This window comes from Capsicum annuum, unplaced genomic scaffold, assembly GCF_002878395.1.
Source record: "Capsicum annuum cultivar UCD-10X-F1 unplaced genomic scaffold, UCD10Xv1.1 ctg54627, whole genome shotgun sequence".
Lineage (NCBI taxonomy): Eukaryota > Viridiplantae > Streptophyta > Magnoliopsida > Solanales > Solanaceae > Capsicum > Capsicum annuum.
The window spans coordinates 10,588-18,780 of NW_025862847.1; the positions used below are offsets into that span (position 1 = coordinate 10,588).

At 37.7% G+C, this 8,193-nt stretch overlaps 1 long non-coding RNA gene across 1 annotated transcript; it reads right to left on the bottom strand.

Moving 5' to 3' along the window:
• Positions 1–4,866: 4,866 nt before the first annotated feature.
• Positions 4,867–8,102, bottom strand: LOC124893144. Its single transcript, XR_007050574.1, has 2 exons — positions 7,690–8,102; positions 4,867–6,584 (listed from the first exon to the last, which is right to left on the bottom strand). It is a non-coding gene; the product is annotated as an uncharacterized LOC124893144 (long non-coding RNA).
• Between the last annotated feature and the right edge of the window lie 91 nt (positions 8,103–8,193).

Here is an 8,193-nt window from a genome sequence, read left to right on the forward strand (position 1 = left end):
AACTTGACTTTCTTTTGAGTCAATCTGGATATAGGGGATGCAATAGATGAAAATCCCTCAATGAACCATCGGTAATAGCCGGTCAAACCCAAAAAACTCCTGATATTTGATAGATAGATGGGACTGGGCCAGTTTCTCACTGCTTTGATCTTCTGGGGATCAACTCTAGTGCCATCACCAAAAATTATATGGCCGAGGAAAGCTACTGACATTAGCCAAAATTCACACTTATTGAATTTGACGAATAACTGATGATTTTCAAGAGTCTGTAATACTATTCTGAGATGGTCTGCATGATTATTTCACTGCGGGAGTAAACAAGAATGCCATTTATGAAAACTATGACAAACATGTCCAAGTACTTCTTGAACACACGGTTTATCAAGTCCGTGAAGGTTGCTGGAGCATTGGTAAGACCAAAGGACATGACTAAGAATTCAAAGTGAACATACCGAATTTTGAAAGCTGTCTTCAGGATGTCACACTCCTGGACTCTGAGCTGATGATAGCCTAATTTGAGGTCTATCTTAGATAAGTAACTGACACCCTGAAGTTGGTAAAACAAGTCATCAATTCTAGGAAGTGGATACTTGTTCTTGATTATGACTTTATTTAACTGACGATAGTAAATACACATTCTGAGGGAATAGTCTTTCTTGCGCATGAATAAAACTGGTGCGCCCACGAGGATATACTAGGTTTGATGAATCCCTTATCTAGGATATCCTTTAACTGCACTTTTAATTCTCTGAGTTCTACTGAAGCCATTCTGTATGGCAGAACAGATATGGGTTGAGTATCTGGAAGAAGATCGATTCCGAAATCAATTTCCCTTTTGGGAGAAACTTCGAGAAGATCATCGAGAAACACATTTGGGAATTCACATGCTACTGGCAGTGACTCAAGAGTAGGGGTTTTTGAATTAGAGTCCTGGACTCGAACTAGATAGTAGACACATCCCTTAGATATCATTTTTCTAGCCCGAAGGTAAGAAACAAGCTGACCCCTAAGTGCTGAAGTACTACCCCTCCACTCTAGGACGGGTTCATTCGGAAACTGAAACTAGAACAGTCGATTGAGGCATAGCAGGAATGAAGCCAATCCATCCCGAGAATGACATCAAAATCAGTCATCTCTAATTCGACTAAATCTGCTAACGTGATTTTCTGAGATATCATAACCGAGCAGATCCTGTATACCTACCTAACTATGATAGATTTACTCACTGGGTAGAGACTGAGAAAGGCTCTGCTAGCATTTTGGGACTGACTCCAAAATCAACTGCTATATATGGAGTAACAAAGGATAAAAAAACTCCTATATCTAGCAAAGCATAAATATGCAAATGGAAAACTTGTCATGTACCAGTGACCACATCAGGAGAACTCTCCTGATTCTATTGGGACTGAAGAGCATAAAGTTTGTTTGGGCGTTGCCCACTGGTGGCACTGGAAGTGGCACCCTACTAATTTGGGTGACCGAAATAAGTTGAGAGATGGTTATTCTGACCTTGAGAACCTGACTGGGGACAATCTTTGACTTTGTGGCCTGGCTTGTCACACTCGAAACACATATCATTACCAGCTCTATAGATATCCTGGTGGTTTCTGCCATACTTTTGACAAAGGGGATTAGTTCGGGCACTGCTAATACTACCCTGGGGTTTAGGGCCTAGTTCCCTATCCCTATTGCTATATCTGAATTTTGGTACATGAGCGTTGGCTGAGGACGGAGCTGGAGCTGAGGATTTTGGGAGGAACTGAGAACGATTTCTACCCTCTGGCTTAGGCTGAGTGAAGTTAAAACTACCTGTTCTCGCTTTCTTGTTCTCCCTCTCCTTCTCTTTATTCTTAGCCTCCTCTATCTACTGAGCATAGACCATGAACCTGGATATGTCTATCTTCTTAATAAGCATTGCGGTCCTACACTTCTTGACCACGCTGCTAGATACCCCTGACACAAACTTACTCATTCTGGATCTATTGTCTGCCACCACATAAGGAGCATATCTAGCTAATTGAGTAAGCTTGAGAGAATACTTTCACTGTCATATTACCCTATTTCAAATTGATAAATTCCAAGACCTTCGCTTCTTTCAACTTTAGTGGAAAGAACCTATCCAGAAAAATAGTGACAAACTTCTCGCACTCTATGGGCCCTGCATCTACAACCCGCTCTGCTTTTCACTATTTAAAATATGAGTGAGCCACATCCTACAACTGATATGCGACCAGCTCAGCACTCTCAACTGCAGTCACCCCATAATATCAGTAACTTTTTATACCTGATCGAGAAATTCCTGAGGGTCCTCATCTGACTTAGACCTGGTAAATGATAGAGGGTCCATTCGGGTGAAGTCCCGAATCCTAGAAGCAATAGTATTATCCACTGGGTCGGCTAAAACGACAGTTGAGAGTTCATTCTGGGTTGCCACAGAATTAGCTAGGGTGGTGAAGGCTGCTCTGAACTCAACATGGGAGATGTGTTCGCCTAGTAGATTTGGCTGGACGGGCTGGGCTTTTGGATGGTCTTATTTTCCTCTTCCTTAGTCCTCTTTAGAGGCATATTTCTGTAAACGGAAGAGTAAGGATTAGACTGAGAGTTTAACTGGAGCTCATGCTCACTCGCACGACATAAATACTAAAAGAAGGGAAACTTTTCCTAAAACATCTCGTAGCCTCCTGTCCATAAGTTTGGCGCGCAACACACCCATGCACAACACTCAAGTAAATGTGACTATCAGACTTTCTAAGAATCTATTGAACCTTAGACTCAGATACCAAGTTTGTAACATTCCGAGTCTGTACCCTGGATGCTACACGGTGCTCATAATCTTGAAGGACCACAAGCTAACCTATGACTATTACCTGCTATAATAACTGAATCGCAATAATACTGAAATATGCAGAAAATATGCCATAAGGTTCAATACTGTAAGTAATATTGAATATGGTATCACAATACCAAAACAAAACTTCAATACTGAAAACTAAACAAATGTCTGAAATAGTCTAGTCTGTAAAGCCTCTAAACTTTTTGAACTGTGGAGTTGATGGGACAAGTCCCCAACTAACTCCGACTACTAAAAATGAATTGAAATATTGAAATAAATAATTATGTCCTCGAACTAGGAGCACTCACCACTAACTCTATATGCTGAGAGTTTGAACTGCTAAGGGTGTTCGGGAGCCCGTGCATCTGAACCTATGATATAAGATATCATAGCATAAAAGAAAAGCATGCGTCAGTACTTTGAATGTACTGGTATGCTCAATAAGGTAGGCTGAAATACATGGGTTCATATGCATGAACAATACTAACTGAATATCATGAGTATGAATGAATGAGAGTATATGCATGATATGTAAACTGTATTGACATCGTACTAACACTGAATACTAAATCTGAATATTGATTAACTGATATCTAAGTATACTAGTACTGAATTATTGGTAATTGGATAACTGTATCTTACAGTCTTAATTCTGTCGAACCATATTGAGTCCCGTACAGAGCTGAGTGACTGTGTCTGACAGTTCTGAATCTGTGAAACTGAACTGAGTTCCATACTGAGACTGAATCTGAAATTGAGATTGTGGGAAGTAATCATCTAAACGATATTCCCCTTTTCTAACTGATTTGGGGTCCAACCTGTAACCCCAGTGAAAGGGTGTCAATACCGTGCCACTAGTAAGAACAAGTACTGAGTCACCCTCATCTGGCAGGTACTCTGAACGAGAATGGTGGTACCCTCAACTGGTAGGTAGATCACCTCATGAACCCTCAATTGATAGGTTGATGTCTCAACCTATACTGGCTACGTAGTTCTGGAACGCAAAGACTGCTTCTAAGGATTTCACCCTCTACTGGCAGGTGAGTCCCCATCCTTGAGTTCACTCTATGCTGAATCCTACTCCCAACTGAATAGACATTGGACTAAATTCTAAAATGTACTAGGCTAGAATGAACTATTACTCATCATACTGTATAACTGAAGTGAACTGATTTTACTGAACTAAGCTGGCTTAATTTTGAGTTTAGTGAGTTCCTAAGTTTTGTAACTAGCTGAATTCTACTGATCAAGACATGACTGATTCTACTCTGTGACTGACCACGGCTCTAGACAAGCAGCTAAATTGTCGAGTATTAAATACCCCCAGGAATCGATAGCATAAACTTAAAAGACATGGCATAATCTTGAGACATGGTAATTACCTACTTAGTCATCATTCATTCATTTGGGTATTAGCAAACACTTGTATGACATGAACTTGCATACATGCTAACATGATATAGTTTCACTATTTCACTCACATGGGCAATTCATCAACCACTTGTGGGACATAATATATGCACACAATACTAAAACAACATGTAGGCATTATGATGCAATTTCAATTATATAATTCCAAGAGTTTCAACATTCTCGCGCCCCATTTTCCTCATGGAAAACGGGATTCAAAGTGATCACTCTTTTTTAGGATTGTGAGGAAGATGTGAAGAGTCGCCACCTAACGAATTAAGGTGCGTTAGGGAACCGGTCTAGGCTACTACGAACGTATTTTTATTGTTTAGTTTTAGTTCTCCAGAAATTTGGGTAAAGGTTTAAATTACCTCAAAAGAAAGGTGTTAGGCACCTTTCGATGTCCACAAAGGTAGTTCCCAATCGAATTTGTATTTTACGTGGAAATTTTATGTGATCAAATAAAGGTCTCTTATTTCATTATTAATTTAATGTTTAGCTAGGTGATAAACTAATTAACCAACACTTCATTTAATTATTTTAGCTATTAATCATCTAAGTGATAAAATCGATAAAAATATGTAAATGAGAGAAGCAAGGAGAAAGAAGTGACATAATTTACAGCAAAGGGGACTGCTTCTATAATAAACTAACTACCCCAAATAAATAAACATATAAAGTAAATAAAAAAGTATAAAAGAATTCATCAAACCAAACGAAGAAAGGTTTGGTCTCACTCGGATCAGAATCCCAACTTGTTTAAGCATATCATCCGATCCACATGCCGAACTCTTAAACAAATGACAATGTCATTAGTCTTACTGTCAATATTTGTTGGGATCATCACTTCCAAATGACTACCCACCCCACCCCACCCCACTTAGTCTGGTTGTTAAGTCTAAAGGCGTTCTACGACAAGGATAAAACTACCGTCCTTAATAATATTTATCGTCCCACCTATCATCCAAGAGGCATTAGACTTTGCTATTTTGATTTGGTGGTCTAGATGAAATTAAACTATGTTGCCTAGGACTCAAAGTACGTAACAAGTAGGACATCACGTAACACATAATTGTCCCAAGTTAGCCTTTTGATTAATTAACGTTTATTAATGTGATTGACATACAAAGAAAAATAATTATTTATTTTGATGTCATTAACCTATAGGCATGATATCTAAGTGTTCAACAATTGCTAGTGTGACAAAAGTGTGGTAAATGTGTCAAGAAATTGTACTCACAATATGAGAATATAAGAAACTAACAAAAATATTAAAAATGCATTAACATGCTAAGAAACATAATGGTGTACTTAACCTAGTGTTTAACATATTGAGAATGCCATCTAACATTTTAACACGCCGAAAACTATGCACACAGTGCAGAAATTTCATACTAACAAGTTGAAATTGCCTTAATATGTTAAAAAATGACATTCTTGATCTACAAATTAACATGCTGAAATGCTTAAAATTTGATATTTTAACATGCTGAAAATTATGTTATTAGTGCAGGAATGAAAAATGCAGTAACATGCTAAAGAAGCCTAAAATCAAGTACTTTAACATTCTGAAAATGTAGAAAATTAGTATTTTAACATGCTGTACTATAATTGTTTCACGCAGAAGTGCCATTTTGACATGCTAGAATCTAATTGTGACATGCTGAAAATTAATTTTTACATGCTGCCGATTAAAATTCCCATATTAACGAGCTGAAATGCTTTTAACACAAAAACAAAATTAACATGCAGGAATTTATATTAACATGCTGAGAGTAGTTTTAACATGCTAAAAGTGTATTAACGTGCAAAATCAGTTATTGACATGCTCACCATATTAACATGCCCAAATATCGTTTACATATGCCTAAATTGTGTGGACACATCGAAATATGCAATGATATTTTAACATGCAAAAAATGAATGTAGTAGGCTAACACAAAAAATATTACCATGCTTAAAACGGATGTGAGTATGTTAAAAGGGTATTAGCATGCTTAGACTTAATTTAATGCGTCGAGCGTAAATAAAAAAACTTTAAAGCAAGATTTCTAAGCGAATTAATTAATAAAAGTGTCTAAATGATTCATGTGTTAATAGATCGCTAGACGATCCACATAACACATACCACACATAATCCTAAGCTGTGCCAACCTATATTGTTCATAGAGCACGTAAATCCCCGACCCCGAGCAGTCCCCAAAATTATTATTACAATAATATAATATCTTTACAATAATGTTACAAATCAAATAATACAAAAATAAGAAAGGAAAAATAGCAGCCATAAGGAATAACATATTATGTTTAACGTCCCGGCGACTCTTCAACTAATCCTGACCTGTAGAGCAACAACATGGCAAAGGAGGAGACAAAAAAGATACTATGACATGATTCTATACACAAAGTGACCAAACAATGACATGACAAACGCAACAAAGAGGGGCACTATGAACATTCTTTCTAACACGTTAAAGCATTCCATGAACAAATAAGTAATTAAATAACATCATTTTAGATACTTACTGATGAGCAGCAATAAAAGAAATAATGAGAATAGTGAAGGCAAGCACTTGTAAGAATAATCTGCGGTGATTCCAGTAAGCATTCAAGAAAAACCAAAGAACTCTTAAGAATATGCAATCTCTTGTATCAAAATAACTAGTAATTCTTTTTGTTTCTTTTAGAGAGTAGTGACTGTAATTCAAGTACTGTCCATTCAATAAAGCAAAGGTACAGAATCAAACAAAAGAGGAGGGAATCATCCGGATGAGTGATTAAGGACCCCTTTCCATAAATTAAGCAATTATAATAACTAAATACATATCAATCAAAGTTTTAATTAAGAGAAGAATCAATCAATGGTGGAAAAGGAAAGAACAATGTCTTTGAAAAATCTATTAGGATCAATCAAGGAGGATGAAATTATTTTCACAATCAGTCAGAATATTTTCCTCTAATGCACTAATTTGAATTTCCACAAATAAAACTAACAGAGTTGTCATATAATCTCGGATCAATTTTTGTGGAAAACAAAAACCTCCATTTACCCTAAAAATCAGTCAATAATCCAACTCATACCATAATTAGGCAAATAACAAGGCTGAGAATTCGATTTAACAACATTCTTGCACCAATTAAAGAAACGGATTTAAGACATAACTAGAATAAATACGTCATGGCCTTCATAACCAACAAATTTATCAACTTAGCAAATGGAATAACAAAAACCCCCTAAGAATCAGTCACAAGCTTACAAAATGTTAATGAGAGCTCACGTGAATTAGGCATTTTCGTATAGGTGAATCTAATCACATAGACACACATGAATTTGCAAGTACCAACCGAAAAATCATAACCAAGTTTCATCACATTCACATCTAAAGAAAATATTGAAAAGAAAGAGGAAAAATATGATAACATGCAATTAAGATGAGAAATCCAACCTTGGACGGATTCACATACATGAATCCTCCGTGCACTTATCAATTTTCCGGCGAGTGAGGTGGCGATTTACAGTATTGAGGTGACGGAGGGAGGGGGTGGTGGAGCAGAAGTTGTTACGCGTCGGTGAGTTAGATTACCGGCATGAGACGAATGGTATGGCGGCGTCATTGACATGATGGCTGGTGGCGTGGAGGCTGGTTCATCCGGAGGGGGGAGAGGTAGCTGACTGGTGGTCTCAAGAGAGAGAGCTGGAGATAGAGAGAGAAAAAAGAGGGGATGTGGCTGCCGGAGCTCTGGATGGCCGGTGGCCAGAGAGGGTGATGGTGTTGAGTTTAGAAAGAGGGGGGAGAAGATGGTAGAGAAAGAAGGAAGAGAGAAAGGGGGCTTATGTGTGGCTGTTGTTGGAGAAAGTGGAGGGGTAGGGTTTCTGCGGATTAAAAAAGGAAGGCAAAGATAAATGTGATCTCAGCCGTCGGATCAAATTTGATCGACGACTGAGATTT